Raw genomic sequence first — 17,307 nt, 5'->3', positions numbered from 1 at the left:
TATGGCTCTGAACTTTTTACTGTTCTGGTGGTGAAGGTATTAGGCATCCCGCAACATCATCAGTCATGTTAATAACACTGAACAATTTAAAGACTTGCAAAGGCAAAAAAAAAAGCCAAACCAATGCTGGTATGGTTTTCAGACCAAGTCAGAACTAAATACAGCTCTTAAATATCTCAAGAGATAGTAACATTGTCACATATGTCAAAGAATTCCCCCACAGGGTCTTCACCTTCTTCACCTTCCCTCATGACATCGTTGAGACTGGACACCTTTACCACACCATTCACAGCTCCAAGTGCCTGACAATAAGAGAAGTAACCACATCAAGCAGGAATCCTGACAGAGTTATTAGTTTACTCTTTACTAAATTGAAGTTTGACAGTTTTCTGAGACTGCATTGCCCAGACACACACGCTGTGTGCTGCAGAAAGGCACGTGAAATCTGTTCAGTACGTGGTCTGCCAAATGGCATTGGCGATACAGCAAAGGAAAAGCTTGTCCACTGTGTGACTGTGGTTTGTAAAACTTACATTCATGAGGGTGTGTGGGTGCATCTCACTGGATGGTCAAACTCCTTAGTAGTAAGAATTAAATATTTTTGCCAAATCTTCTAATTCATCTTAGTCTAGATTTCCTCATCTGTCAATTTTGTCACACGATAAAAACAAGAGGAAAAAAAAACCAGTCAAAGTAGCTACAAACTATCTGTTACCTTCCTGATGAAGACTTGGCTGGATAAAAAGTTACACTACAGATACATATATTTAGGGAAGTAACTCTCTAATGTAACAGAAATAAAGCAAATAGATTCTTAAATCATCCACATTTATGTGGGGTTTTTTTTAAAACGTTGATTGAAATTGTTTGTTTTCCTTTTGTTATTTAGTCCAGCTGCAGAACAGTTGTGTGCTTCAGTTTTTGACCAAATGTCAGAGCACCTCATTAATCAAGTTTGTTTGGCAAATGAGTAGAAGTAGGTTTGTATTCAGCACAAATTGAGACTTATTGTATTCCAGAAATCTTCAGATATTTCTTCTCAGATGTAAGAGGCTGTTCTTGGACAGTCCTGAATCTGAAACTGGGCTAATATACCAGTTTAGTAGTAATTTATGATTTACATGGCACTAACAAGGTGACCTATAAGCTGCTCAAGCTCTGTGCATTATTTAGTCACGTACAAATTGCTTCCCTCTTCTTAGAATTATGCCTTGAAATTATGTACTAAGCCACAAGTTAACCAGCTGAATTACCCACATAAATTCCTGCCACACATTCTATATCACAATATAAAGCAGGGGAGAAAAACCTGCTCCTGTTTGTGGAGTTTTGAAATTTCAACCTTCAGCCCAATGAGCCACATGGCTTTATAACTTTTGAGTACCGAGTCTATGGACTGTACGAAGTCTGAATTGACACACAAATGATAAATCCCATTTATCTGAAAAAGATCTGGTAAATGCTGTCACATACTGAGACTCTGAAAAGTACAAATTAGGGAAGTGACTGAATGCATTTGGTATTCAAATCACGGCAGAAATTTTGGCAGGCCGGGAGTTATCAGTGCTGACCTAATGGAGAGGTTCCACTTCTGCTTAAGGAATCCAAATATTGCCTTACATCCAACTTTCCATCTAAAATGAGGTGTAATGAGAAGTCCTTGCCAAAGAAAGCAACATTAGATTCCAAAATGCACTTGTTTTGCTTTCAGTTACTGGCTTGCATGAGGGCTCTGAGACTAGACTGGGCTCTTTATGTTGCACTCCTTTGGTGGCTGATAGCATCTGAGGAAGACTTCTCGTACCGATTTGGTCCTGTTCCTCTTGAATGCAATACTCCCACTTGGATGCACTTAGCCATGTGGTGGTGCCAGCTGGACCATGGCGAGGGGCTCACATTACCAGATTGTCTGGCACTGACTCCCTTCATCTTTCCTGATTACTATATCAATGGTGGTGGATGAATTTGGATAAAAAACACAGGGCTTTGGCCAACAGGAACAACCATCATTGCGAACTCTATCACTGAGGTGCCTTGTCACACTGATAAGGTGGCAAACTGAGAGGTATAATCAGTAAACAGTCACAACAGTACTTTGTCTCAGCCAAATACAATACCTTCTTCTGGGGTAAATCTTGCTTTTAGCCCTCTTTTAGACTGCAAAATGAACTGCTTGCTTCCAGTTTATCATTTCATGGTCCCACCTAAGCAAATACATTTCTCTACATGTTGCCACAGGCTTGACAGAGAAGCATAGATCTCAGTTCTCATTCTGGCCCAACTGTCACAGCTACCAATGCTGCTTTCATAAAGCCAGCATGAGTGCACTGTCAGAGAGCCAGTATGGGAAAATCAAGCACGGCAAAGACTGGCTTAAACTCAAGCCCTTCCCTTACACACAGCATGGATATCAGTGGCTCAAGTCCCATGGCACAGCAAACTCAAACCTGTCACATCCTAAAACACAAGTATGGGTATAGTAACAGCGTGGGTGATCTGTAAAAACAGCTTTGGGTGGTAAGTAATTGATTCTGCAAAATGTTATTTACTAAAATCTTCCAAATCATGGGACGGGTTAAAAGTATGTGTTCAACTTCTAAGAGTGGTAAATTAACACAGCTTCAGTCCAACAGATCTGGTTTTCTGTTCAGGTTTGGTTAACTGCTATGGATAATATGTATCACGTAGGCATGTTCTCATCTTTCTTCCTTGTGAAATCTTTGCTACTTCCATCAAATTAGTTCACATTCTTAATTACAAAAATAAAGCCAACTACACTAATTCATCCCCACTTGGATATATACTGAAATCCAAGCAAATGAACAAGGTATCAAATCTTTTTCTGATATTTTGTGTTTTCAGCTCTGTGTGGGCTTTTGTGTTTGTTTATACTTTCCACCTTTTTTCCCCTCCCTCAAAGAGTCTAAGGCTAAATAATGAGAGATCTGATCTACACCTTGAGATACAGATTTCCCGACAGTTTAGATTGGTACCAGAAAAAAAGTTCTGGTAATGCGTAAATGCAAATACAGACATATTCTGGTCTGTTCCAGAGAGCTAGAAAGCATAACTCTAATCACATCTTTCTTTTTTTTGTGGTGGTATACAAATTTTTTATCACTCACTAGCATCCTGCAGCACTAGTGTAATTACAGGGCCTGTTTTTCAGAGGTGCTGACCCCACTGTCTTCAGCAGGGGTAATGACATGTCAGGACTTCTGGGAAAAATGGACCCTAGAAACCACGGATGGGGTTTTCAACAGAGCATGTTGGTTACACTTTCAGATCCCACCAATTTCCAGGGAGCACTGAGCCCCATCTTCTGGAATTTCTAACCCATGTGACTATGAAGAAAAAAAATACAGTTTTTCTTATCCAAAGCAATCACAAAAAGTCTTTCTTTAACATTTTTCCTTCCTGTGATTTTTGAGTGACTCATATTGCTGAGTAAGAATCTCTCTTTTTTAAAACAATCATGTAGTTTAAAAATTTTTCAATGTGTGTTCAAGGGGTTCGGGATGACTGCAGTCCAAATGCAGAGACACTGAAAATTGTACCTCTAGAGTACTGCCAGCACAAGAGCTTGAGAATCTCATGGAGAAACTTGAATGTAGGCACTCCTCTTTGTCATTTTTGTATAAGTGGTCAAATAATTAGGAAACCACTTTTTCTTTACATGGTGTTGTATTTATTATGTGACGTTAGATTCTGTTGTGTTTTAACAATACATAAAATTACACTGTGCTGTGTTTGTGCATATAGTCAGTGAGCATCTAAAACAGAACTAGCACTTACGTACTGAGCTATTTGGCATAACATACTTGAAAATGTAAATACTCCTCATATTAAATATTTTCATGAGTATTAGATGGTATCTCCTGTAGTCTTCGCCTTCTACTGGCTAAAGTTTCTGGGTTCTGCTTTTTAAATTGCACAAAAAAACTATACATTCTTTAAGGTCCCATTTTTAGCCAAATGGTAGCCACTAGGCTAATTGGATTTTCCTAGCGTGATGTCAGCCTCTGTCATCTCACTTGTCACAAACTGTTGGCTTAATATTTTAGTGCTTCAAACACCACAAAAGCTGGTTCTGCCCTGCATGGAAGCAGCTTCTGGAACTGTGCCTTTAAACACTTTTGTTGTTTGGTTTTTATTTTTAAAATTGATAAATAATCACAGAATCTTAAGGGTTGGAAGGGATCTCGAAAGATCATCCAATCCAACTCCCCTGCCAGAGCAGGACCACCTAGAGATGGTCACGTCCAGGTGGGTTTTGAATGTCTCCAGAGAAGAAGACTTATCTCTAAGGAGATTATGTTTGAGTCTTTAGAAAAGTGAGGAATGGGGTGTTCATTATCTTCATATAAATTTTCATAGCAAGTTATTTTCTTTTTCTACAGAAGCAGTGAGTAAAAGGAAACAAAAGTAGGGCCCTGAACTGTATACTTTCTATTGGCTGGCATTGTATAAAATGCAACACAAAGTAATACTGAAGGAAGAGATTAAATAATTGTCTGAGTGACAGGAATCCACCAAATATCTGAAAGTGTATGTAATAAGGATGACTACTTGTACATTTTAGTGCCTTTTTTTCTTGTAAAATGTTTAATCATAAATTACTTAACATAATTACCAAATTATGAGAAAATGTATCTAAATATTGTTAATTGAAACTGTATATTCACATAAAAGCCAATAAATAATCAACAATTGTTACTCATTAACTAGACAAGATTTTTAGTCATCCTTCTTTCAAAATTGTTTTCAAATAATGTCATTTTCATCTTCACACAACTGTGCTGTTTCTGTTTTTTAAACTAAACTTCACTCAACTGCATGAAACAGAGAAACTTTCCCAGCTGCATGGTCAAATTTTGTGGCAGTGAAAAGGTCAAAAAAGTGCTATCTGTTGAGGCCACTTGTGTGTATCCTTCAGAGAAGTTTATATTTTGTTTGATTAAATGCTGATACAGTTCCTCTGCAATGTTCATCCTGTAGGTCTGTTGAGTAGATCAAGTTTGAACCTGAGTTAAGCACTAGCAATATGGGCAGCTTGTGTTGGGCACTGATGGGCAATAAAAAAATTTTGTTGCTATTAAGAGCATCTTAACAATATTGGTTGAAAGCTTACACAGAAACCCAGGAAAACAAACCACACTGTGACACACTTAAGAAAGTGAAAGCCTGTCCCACTCACAAGCAGCATGATCAACAGTGGGGTGTGAAAACCCACAAGGATATTGAGAAGCAAGCAGAGGAGGGGGAAAAGAGTGGATTAGGACAACATAAGCTTTCTCCCTGCCTCTCTAATATTTTCTGCACAGATTAAATATACTGAAAGCCACAATTTATCAATAATGTCTCATTTAGGTCATATGTAGTACTTTGTCGTGACTGTTGCAGTGTCCAGAGGAACTGGACAAAACCTTAGAGGCAGTTGGATTCATGTACATAAGGCCATGCAAAAGCTGTTCTGTAGCAGGCCAGAGCTCTATCTAACCTGCCTACAGATGAGGCTAATAGCATCTGTCCAACAAAAAGTAAAAGGAAAAGCAAGTGTGCAATACTTTCACAGCATTCACTGTTCCATGAGGCAGATACTCCATAACACTATAGTGAAATATTTCTGAACCTGTGTAAGCTATCAGTAACCACATGTCCCACAGCTAAAATATATGTGGAGTGGAAAAATACCTTCCTTTATTTGATCTGAAGACAAGTCCTGCTATTTTAGCTTGCTGCACTATTTCTCCATGTAGAACCTTGAATTAGAAATTCATAGGTCTTAAGACTAGTTCCAATCAGATAAGGGTAACAACAACTCATTCAGTCACTTTCTTTTACATCAATAGATAGTTGGTTTTCAAGCTTTTGTGCTAGATGGTTGGTTTTGGCTGGCAGGTTGCTCCTCAAATCATAGAATCATAGAATGGTAGGGATTGGAAGAGACCTTTAGAGATCATCTAGTCCAAACTCTCTGCTAAAGCAGGTCCACCTAGATCAGGTCACACAGGAACATGTCCAGGTGGGTTTTGAAAACCTTCAGAGAAGGAGATTCCACACCCTCCCTGGGCAGCCTGTGCCAGGGCTTCCTCACAGTGAAATGGTTTTTCCTTCTGTTTAAATTGAACTTTTTGTGTTCCAGCTTTATTTCATTCCCCTTGTCCTGACACTAGATACAACAGGAAAAAAGTGATGCCCCAACTTCCTGACATCCACCATTCAGACATGTGTAAATATTAATGAGATCCCCCTGCAGTCTCCTCTTCTCTAGACTAAACAGCCCCAGTTCCTGCAGCTTTTCCTCATAAGGAAGATGCTGTAGTACCCTGATCATCTTGGTGACCCTGCGCTGGACTCTCTCCAGAATTTCCCTGTCCCTCTTGAGCTGGGAAGCCCAGAACTGGACACAGGACTCCAGATGAGGCCTCACCAGGGCAGAGAAGAGGGGGAGATCTTCTTGAAGACTTCCAGTTTGTGACCACAGGACAGCAGAAGACAGGTTTGTGCACCTGAAGGCTCCTGTCTACAACCTTCATCTTAGTATAGTTGATTCCTGAATGGAAGTATCCAGTTTTGTGGCTGATTACACCATCAAACTCAGCAGTTTTTCCTTGTAATTAAATCTGCAAGATTCAGCATGTTATGCTATAATCTGGATTTTTTTTCACAGGTAATTTGAGTGCTCCTTGGAAAAGGTAAAGCCATGAATTGAAGGATCTCATATGACAAATGAGTCACTACCATGCTGCCACCCTTTGGTTTCTAAAGCAGCTGGTTTGGGACAATGTCCACACTTCATGTTCTTGGCAGTGAAGTGACGAGACCAACACAAGTGCAGTCTGCCTCAAAGCAGAAATAAATGTATCTGTTGGCTGTAAAGGCATTATTTATCAAACAGAAGGAAATTAAAATAGATAGCAATAAATATAGACAAGAAGATAAGGAAGTTCAGTAGTTATAAACAAAGATAAGCACAGTAGGAAAAGAAGTCTTCACCAGCAGACTCTAATACAAGAAAAGAGGTTTTGAGGTATACAGGAGAGGTATACTTAGTACATGCTCCTGTTACGGTATGCTAATGGAAAACTGTTATTGATACAGAAAAGGCAAATGATGAAACAATTAGTCTCTTCTGTATTTAGAAAGCAACAAGATACTGGTTTATGAGTGAAGGTTGACTTCTGATATGGGGATGACAAAGAACCTCATGGTCCTTTCTACAGAAAGAGCACACCAGTTTTCAGCTAGAGGGAAGAACCAGGTTTGGAGTGTTTGGTTTTTTTTTTTCATTAAAATGTGCAGAAAACTTGTACCAAGAGTCCAAGAAATGACGGCTGACCGTTACTGCTCAGTTGATACTCATTTCAGAAGACTGGGAAAATTCAGAACCTTGGAGGAGCACTGATGGTTGCTAGTTGAGGAAGGGGTCATATAGAGACATTTGAATGTAACTGGCATCTCTTGTACTGAAGAAAAACCCCAACAAACTCTTATCCAGTAAATCTGGCTTTGTTCTTAGAGAAAGTCAGAATTGTGATAAAAGATGTAACTGCACTGATAAAAAACACATGGACATTGATAAGCTTTTTGCTTTACTCTAATATGATTTATGAAAAAGAAACCTTCCAAATTAAGTGGCCTAAAAACTGTTTAACTGACAGGCATAAAAATGCTTGACAAGCAGTTGCTGGTCAAAGCTTTCTCTAGAGACACTCCACAGGCATTGGTAGCATGAATAACCTTGAATGAAATGTGCAAGTCATCACTCTCCTTTACAGTTAGCCCCAAGTTTGCCAAAAGAGTAGTGATAGGCAGAGATGTGATATGGTCTGGCTTATTCTGCGAGATGGGACAGTTCACAAAAGCATCTCAATGCAAACACAAAACTCTGCATTTGGAAGTGATGTTCAGAGGCCTAAAGAGAAAAGCAGAAGCTCTGAGTGAGCCATGTTTCTGGATCACTGGGTTAGGAACCTGACATAGGCACCCAAGAGCATGTGCCCCTGAGGGTGTGTGAGGATTAAAGGGAAACATAAAGGAGGGATGGCGGTAAGAGATGGAAGAAATACCGCCACAGGTAGCCCCGGGGAATCCAACAACAAAATGCTGTTACACAGAATCACAGAACAGTAGGGCTTGGAAGAGACCTCTAGAGATCACCTAGTCCAACTCCCCTTTTAAAGCAGGTTCACCTTGATCAGTGTCAGTGTGTTGGACTTCATGCCTGCGCTTCAGAACCATGTTAAAACTGTAGAGATGAGTGAACCACAAAGTAATGGGCAAGAGAAGATTATTTTATACCAGCAGTCCTTTTGGAAACAATCTTTTCGGTTTACAAATAAGAATTTGGTAACACAGCATGACCTGAGTGTATAAGAACTTCCATCAGGAATTTAAAAAGGTTGTTAAATGGCTTTTTAATCGAGAAAGAAAAAAACAAACAACTCTGTCAGAGCAAGCTTAGAAGTACCAACAGTGGTGGGCAGCCAGCCTCCTGGAGAAAAAGCCCCACAGATCAGCAGCTGCTTCTCGTGGCGATGCCATCTCGCCGGGGCCACGCGTCTTTCTGGAGACTGTACAACTTAGTTACGGGCCGGACTCAGAAGCCGAGACTGACAGCGGCCGAAACGGCGGCAGTCGCAGGACGTCCGGGCGAGGCGGGCCCCCGCCCCGGGCCCTGCCCGCTCCCTCCTGCGGGCGGCAGCCGCGGGCCGCGGGCAGCCCGGCGGCGCGGCCCTTCGCCGGCTGCAGCCGCCTCCCAGGGGAAGGCGGCTCCTCCCCGAGGAACGGGAGGGTCCCAAGGCCCGCCGTTCTCCCGCGACGCGCAGTGCGCCTACGGCTCCGCGAGCGGGAGAGCTGCTCCGTGCCAGCAGCTCGTTGCGGCCGCCTGCCTGAGCGCGAAGCTCCCCAGGGCCACCCCCAGCACCCAGCGACACTCACCGCGCTGGCCCCGGAGGGTGGCTTGAGAGCGGGGCGGCACGGTGGTGTGGGGTCGGCGTTGCCTCCCTCCCCGCCGCGCGCCCGCCCCGCCTGCTCCGAAAAGCTGTGAGGCCTGCGCCCGAGGTGGCTGGCGCCGTGCGTTTCCGCGGCCGCAGGAGGCCCCACACCAGGTGTAACGGACTGTGTGGTTTTAAAAGTCATTTCCTCGCAGGTGTGGGATGCCAGGCCAACACCTTTGTTTCATTTTGGCCTGTGAGAGACTGGTTTACACTGAAAGAAAATCACTTTCCTAGAGAAATCAGCATTACATACAGCCAATATATAGCTCGTTGTACACCCCTTAAAAGCTGAGTGAGAGTGGGCTTCCCAAATCCTTGCTGCTACACACTCCCCACTCTCCCTGCCCAGTTCTGGACTTTTGTGGGTTTAGCGCAAAACCAGAACAAGGCAAGCACATTGCAGGTGAAATACACATTTTTCAGCCAGTGGAAGTTTTCCCATTCTTACTGAGCTCCAGGAAATCCTCCATAAGGGTCAGGGCTGGATCCAAACATGCAGGACGTTTTGGCAGCCTCTTCTTTGTTTTCTTCACCAGAAAGAGAAATTCCCCAAATCTCCCATCTCATTTTGGCACATTCATTGCATTGCCTGGTCAGGGAAATTCTTGAAAATCTTCAAGGTATTTGTTTTCTCATTTCTCGTTTGTTTGTCTACACTAGGAAAAAGGGTTGTATTTCAGTGAGGATAGTCACTGTCTTATAAAAAGTTAGTTTAGTCGGGACAAGCAGTGAAGATAAAGCTATGCCCAAGTGGCATTTCTTTCAAAACACTTGTTCTCTCATATAGGTTTTTCTTCATCAAGCGAGCATATATGAGAAATGCCAGGTACTAACTATCATGTTTTAAAATCACACCATTTTATCCATCTAGGCAAAGCCTCAGGGAAATTCTCCCAGATTTTGTTTATCCACACAGTGCATAAATCTTTTAACCACTCCATTTGCCTGAGGCCACATGGGGGTTACACACTGCACATAAGCACGGGGAACATGCCGTAGCCTTAGGCAATCTGAATTGTTGAAAAAGTTGTATGTAAACAGTTATAAACAAGTTTTCAAGTTCTCTATTAAATAAGCAATAAACTAATCCTTGTCATAGACAGATAGGCACCCATGTCTCAGCTGTTTAAGAGCAAGTTGCGTAAGACATAGTGCCTGAAATACCTCAGTCTAAAAGCACTGTCATTGTGTTCATGTGAAAATGAATACAAAGACAACCAAAGACTGAGGAGGCTGATCAGCGCAGATAACGCTAAAGTACACACAAAATAGCTGAAGTTCGCAGTTCTTGGTAGCATTCCCATTTGCTTCTGGTTTTCAAAGAAAACTTACCTGTACCTTGTCATATTGTTTCTCTGCCAATTCGTCTTCTATGTGTTCTTGCTACGAATCTCCTAAATGGCACCAGTTTACATCACTGTCCAGAGACCCAGGAAATTAGGTTATACTTCAAGAGCTCAGCCATGAGTAACTTTTTCCCTCTCCCAAGCTGAGAGCTAAACAAAAGAGGTCTAGACATACACATTTTCTGACCCAAGGAGAGAGGCCAGGGAAGTGAAAAAAAAATACAACAACATATAAACTTGGAAAACCTGCTTAACTAAAAGGACAAATAGCCTTCCACTGCTGGCAGCCATCCTGACCCAATCCTGACTTTCAGCACTGCGTGGTTGGTAAGAAAGCCACACTGCCCCTACAAGTAGCCGCATCTTGCTCCAAGCTTATCATTCTGGCCTGGATGTGTCCCAGCGCACCAGGAGTTAGGATTTAGGCTGCAGCAGTATCCCCCACTCCAGGCAGCGGCCTCAGCACTGGCTGATAGAGTAGCCATTGCCACTGTCTACCACCACCACCTTCGTGCAAAGCACTGCTTCTCTACCCAACCTGGCTGCCCCTTCTGCAACCCCAGCCTCTATGACTCTTTTGGGACTTTGCAGATCCAAGGGTACCACAAGTATCTTTTCTTAGGAAATAAATGAATGGTGAACAGCATCAGCATCTAATCCCTATAAGCAAAAGAAAGACATCTCTACTTTATTTTGAGTCTTTTTACCAGTACAGGTTGGGGAATGAACTCTTAGAAAATAGTGGAGGGGAAAGGGACCTGGGGATCTGGGTGGGCAGCAGGATAACCATGAGGCAGCAATGTGCCCTCATGGCCAAGAAGGCCAATGGCATCCTGGGGTGTATTAGAAGGGCTGTGGGCAGTAGGTCAAGAGAGGTTCTCCTCTCCCTCTACTCTGCCCTTGTGAGATCGCATCTGGAACATTGCCTCCAGTTCTGGGCCCCTCAGTTCAAGAAGGACAGGGAGCTGCTGGAGAGAGTTCAGCAATAGGGCCACAAAGATGATGAAGGGAATGGAGCATCTCCCTTATGATGAAAGGCTGAGGGAACTGGGGTCCTTCAGCTTGGAGGAGACTGAGGGGTGACCTCATTAATGTTTACAAATTACAAATTGTAAGGGTGGATGTCAGGAGGATGGAGCCAGGCTGTTCTCAGTGATGTCCAATGATAGGACAAGGAACAATGGGTATAAGTGGGAACACAAGAGGTTCCAAAGAAATACAAGGAAGAATTTCTTCACTGTGAGGGTGACAGAGCACTGGACTGAGCTGCCCAGATGGGTTGTGGAGTCTTCTTCTCTGGGTACATTCCAAACCCACCTGGATGAGTTCCTGTGTGACCTACTCTAGGTGGTCCTGCTCTGGCAGGGGCGTGGACAAGATGATCTTTCAAGGTCCCTTCCAACCTTTAAGATTCTGTGTGATACTCTCTCTCCCATCTTGCCTGCCCAGGGCTCCTTCATCTCAAGCATCACAGGCACACTTCTCTTGGCCCTCTGTCACTAAATACACTACCAACAGCCCTTTCTTTTAATGGGATAGCAGTAAACCAAAAGTCCCAAAGGGGCATCAAGTGATGCGCTACCCACTCCAGTTAGTTACTCACGTGGCCTTTCTGCTGGAGGGAGGAGGCCTTAGAGGAGCTTGTCTCCCTTCTCGCAGGTGGCCATCATGACTGGAGCACCCTTGCTCTCCGTCCACTGGCATCTCATTAGAAATGGCACGGCCAAGCCTGCAGAGGAGATAAACTAAACACAGAAACTTCTTTTTTTTTTCATTTGCCAATAAATGTGTTATAGATATATTGTAAAAAACACACCAAGGAGTTTTCTAAATCTGAGATTATTCAGAAAGTAAATAATAAGCCATGTGTTGTGTAGTAGAGTAAACTCAATGAATAAAACTGTTCTCTGCTTGTAGTCATTTTGGGTAAAATCTGAGGGCTGCAATGGGCAGAAAAGAGGAAGCTGTGGACTACTGCTATCCGAGCATTTGCACAAAACACAGTGAAGTCAAATCTACAGATCTTATCCGTTTCCTTCACTCTGACAGGAGAACCATCTACGATAAGTCTTCTGGTTTCAACTCTCCCTCCTCCCCCAATTTTTGTTTTTAATAAAGAGTATTTGTGCCAAGACTGAAAAATGCGACAGATCCTTATCTCAAGTTCCAGAAGAGCTACTTGATATTTATTGTATTACTGAAGAAACAGAACATAAACAAGTAACTAAAGACCACTGACTGTCTGGGTGAGTCTGAGGCACTCCTGTTAGCCAGTAAAGTTACTGCTTTCTACCTAGCCAGTAAAGTTACTGCTTTCCAACAGTTTTGCACTACCCTTGTCAGCAGAATAGCCAAGCTGTTTCTGGGTTACGTTAAGTAAATCTGGTGAACTTCTATAAGCTTGAATCTATCTGGGCTCATTAATTTTGGCAAAGTCCCAATGCTTTCTGAGCACCTTATGGAGATACCTAGCACTCTGACATACAGGAAAGCTTTATTATCTCATTGCTTAACCAGACAGAGAGCATGCAGCACCTCCCTAGGCATGAACTGCTTGGGGTTACTGTGATAGCAGGAGAAGGGAACACAGCCATTAGCAGAGGAGACAGAGCCTGTGTCGGCTTCTGTCTGACAACATTTAGTAGCTTCAGAAAAATGCTCTACCACAGAAAGAGAGTGGTGAGCATATGCGGTGCACATGCTCAGTGGCAGAGACAGATCTGCTCAGACGAAGCCCATTAGCTCTGGATGAGTGCTGACACCAGGAGAACTCAGGTATCTCCTTCCTGCTCCAAAGTTCCTCATTTTCCAGGAAGTTTACTTGTCAATGTGCAGACCCTCATAAATACCCATAGGTGGTTTGGCTCTGACATCCTGCCCAAGCTGACAAACCTTCCTGAGACCCACAGCTGTGGAAAACACAGTCTGTGCAAACAATCAGAGATCCTGCAGTATGTGTGAGTTTGAGCTCTGTGCTTTGTTACAGCACCAAAGCTGATGATAGAGCAGCTCTGTCTTAGAAATATTACAGCCATGACCATAAGAGGCGGGTCCAAATCAGCTCTGCCTTGTCTTCCTTCTCTTGCCATGCATTGGTACCCTCACCTGAAGAACATACCAATGGTTAAGCAGGAAGCATTGAGAGCATGTCCTGTTCCCCCCTGAAAAAGCTGGGCTCAGGATGTTCATACCCTACGCAAACAATATTCCTCACAGGATTGTCCCAGTTCCCCTCCCTTCCACCAGATATCACTGTAGCTTCACTGTTCCCCTGGCATGCCTGATGTACAGTTCTGAAATTGCTGTCTCCAGTCTTTCATCCTTGACACCATTTTTACAGAAGGTGTCTGTCCCAGAGACCAAAAAGCAATTTCTGCACTTGAGAGGTTTGTCAGTTGCCTGCAGGTAACAAACCTACAGCTGTAGCTAAAGGGCCTCTCCTTTGCACTGGGGATTTGAGTGATTCCTGGATAAAGAATTGTGAAGGACTCATCTCTGGAATACTGCCTGTCTCTATTCTTTTTTCCACCCTTTAATATACATCAGCAAAACTATTGCAAAGAAAAGCACTGGGGATATTTGACTGTATGAGTCAAAACACGCAGCATTACTGTTGTGCTGTTGGTAATATTTATGTTTTCATGATGATTTCCTTGCTTTCCTTGCATGTGTCAACATGCAACCAATGAACAAGAGACTGACATCAGTCATCAGATGTCATGAGTGTGCTTGGCAATGAGAGTGGTGCATATTATATTGGGTACCACAAAAAACACAGGAGAAATGTATTAAAGGAAGGACTGATGCGCTTGTCACAGGAATACCCTACATATCTCTGTCTCTTCATCTCCATTTCTTCTGAGTAACTAAGAAAGCCAGTCTTCATTGACTTTGAACTTGGGTAGAAAAATAAGCAGGCTGAGTCATCAAGGAATTAGTTTGCCCCTTCTTGTACAATATAGTTCTGGGTGACTTAGGAAGAACCAGACAGTATGGGTAGAAATTCTGTATTTTGATAAGAAGTTAATTAGTACCTAATTGTTCCTTGGCAAAACAAGGGCATATCAAGCTGTACGTAACTGAAATAAAAAGCAGCTTTTAAGCTACAATTCTGCAAATCATTTACTGTAGTAACCAAAACATTTGACTTACAGAGAGTGAGTATTCTGATTTTAAAATAAATTTTGTTCTATCTTTTTCACATAATCAGAGATCACAACAGATCACAGAAGGGATGAAATGAGAAAGTCATCTGGGCCAACTGCTCTGCCCAAGCAGGGTCACTTAGACCTGGTTGCCCGGGATCATTTTGAGATAGCTCCTGAATATCTCCAAGGATGGAGATTCCAAAATCTCCCTGGGCAACTTGTGCCAGTGTTCAGTCACCCTCACAATAAAAATGTGTTTCCTGATATTCTGAGGGAACCTCCTGTGTTCCAGCTTATGCTCATTGCCTCTTGCCATGTCTCAGAGCACCACTGAAAAGAGCCTGGTTGTTCTGTGCACCCTCATTTCAGGTATCTATATACATGATAAGATTCTCCCTTTTTCACTTATATCTTCATTCCCTTGCCAAATAATATAGCGTTTGTCATGGTTTAGCAAGGAGCAGCTTTTGCTTGGTAAGAGGGGGAGTGGGTTGCAGTGAAGACCCGGTAAAGAGTTTTTGGACTCTCCCCCAGCTCCTGGGTTCACACCCACCTCCGGCCTGGCTGGGCCAATCTGGTGCCTCTGCCATCACTATTTAGGGATGGAAATTTGAAGTGCTGGCAGTAGGTGTAAGAGTGATACAACATGGAGGCAATCACGTGGACCCTTCAGCCAGAGAAAGAGGAAGGAAGGAGGAGCAGCAAACCAGAGACCCCTCTGCAAGCCGTGGTGAGAATGCAGCTGTGCCCCTGCAACCCATGCAGGGCCATGGCAGGACTGAGAGCCACCGGCACCCGGATGGACGAGGGACTGTGTGAGGAGGCGGCCATGGCCCAGGCCGTGTTGGAGAGCCTGCATGCCACAGAGCAGCCCCACACGAGAGGCAGAAAGGAGCTGCATTGGAGCAGCCCGTACAGGGCTGCCATGTGTGTGAGGTACCCCACGAACTTGCAGGGAGGACAGGTTCTTGCATGGATCAGGGCTCTGAGCCCGGGAAGAGGGGAGGAGTGAGAAGAAGGTGTTCTTAAAGGGCTGGTCGGACTGTTCATCGTTGTACCACTCTGTGTTGAGTTATGTTGGTATGTTTTGGGGTTTTAAGGTTATGTTTTAGTTGATGTTGCATTAAATTGTTTTCTGTTTCCTCCTCCAAGCCGAGTAGCCTGGTCTGTTTTGTCCTGGACCTTAAGTGGCAATTAAGCTCTCCCTGCCCTTTGGCAATTCTCAGCCTCTTCGGTACTTGAGGCTAAGCGTGGTCTTTTGTCCCCTGATGGGCCTAAACCATGACAGTGTTTTATCTAAACATAACTAAAGACACACTGAATTGAAAAGCTAGGGAAGCTAACTTCAGCCCAAAGTCTACAGAGCCGTGTGTGAGTGGGCATTACAAATGATCAAAATCAATGAACAGTGTTACATCGATGGTGATCCATTTGCTTTTTAAAAATATTTGTCCTTTAACTCAAATGCTGTATGGGAAAAGAATAAAGAACTGATTCAGAAAATAACCACAGTAATACATCTTGTAAGACACTTTAAGTCAGCATATTAAGAAATAAACGCATCATATCACAATGTGTGATCAATAAATCAGATGCCAGATATAATTTTTCCACTTGGCAAGTTGCATTTGTATGCATGTATATCCAAATTGAGGATCCATTTCTACACTCTTTCATCTTCTTAAAGCAGGTAATAGTTTTGCCATTCTAGGGGTATAATAATTTTGACAAAATAAAATCCCTCCAATTGCTAGTAAAAGAAAGTAGTGGAAAGAACAAAACAAATGGAGAAGCACCTTTGTCATCACCTGTATTTTTTCTGAAGACACACGGTTGGAATTACAGCACCTCTGATAACTATTACTGAATATTTTAACCATCTAAAAACATGGGTTACTATTGGGATGTCCAAAAAAAATGTAAACAAGGAAGTCTTTGGTGCATAAAAGTTCTGCTGACAAGCAGCTTGTGGCAGATGCCATGTTCTTCCTGCACAGCAGGAAAACTCTGGCTCTGTGAGACAAGCCTGAAGCCTGTGACTAAGGAGACCCAGTAGAGATGAAGAGCAACACAGCCATGCCCCAAACCCTCTCCTTTGGCTGTAACAACAGTGGGGGATGACTTCTGGAATGATATTGCTTACATTCTTCCCACACTGTCTGTCAGGGTAGGAATACAGGATAAGAGGCATGTGAAGAGAGTACTCAAAGCTCCAGCGGTGTCTCAGAAAGGACAGCGTTCCAGTTGGCAGGCCAGAGAGACTACTTGAGATGATTCCTTGGTTTTTTTTTTTTTTGTCTCGCTGCCATAGGAGGAGACCTGCACTGGGACTGGCAAAGGAACAGTCCACTCCTTTTCCTAGGCAAAGATCAGAGCCATCTGTCCTTAATCCAGAGATAAGCACGAGAAGGAAGTCAGCTACTGAAAGGGGAAAAAGCTCTTTGCTATGCAAAACTTCAGTTTCTACAAGGTAGAAGCATTTCTTAGAGGTTAGGAAAGATAGCAGATGCGGTAGAGAAAAAATACAAAAACATCTGAAGAAATTAGAGGTCAGATGAGGAGCAAGACGCTCTTAAGAGATGCTGGTAGAAGCCTGCAGGTTTCAGTAGCTCATGAATGTGTCTCTCCAATCTGCCCAGAGAAAGATCTCATGGAGTGGCAACATTTGGAAAACAAGGGATAAGAAAACTGTAGAAGTCTTACAGGTCCAGCTTTTGCAATGCACAGAAAATGTGCCCCTCTCCTGCTTCATCTCCCCCAAATGTCATTAGTGAAGGTAAGATTACCAGTGGCAGCAGTGAGAAATGTTAG

This window comes from Colius striatus, chromosome 4, assembly GCF_028858725.1.
Source record: "Colius striatus isolate bColStr4 chromosome 4, bColStr4.1.hap1, whole genome shotgun sequence".
In the NCBI taxonomy this organism is placed as follows: domain Eukaryota; kingdom Metazoa; phylum Chordata; class Aves; order Coliiformes; family Coliidae; genus Colius; species Colius striatus.
This window is presented reverse-complemented; position numbering follows the sequence as displayed.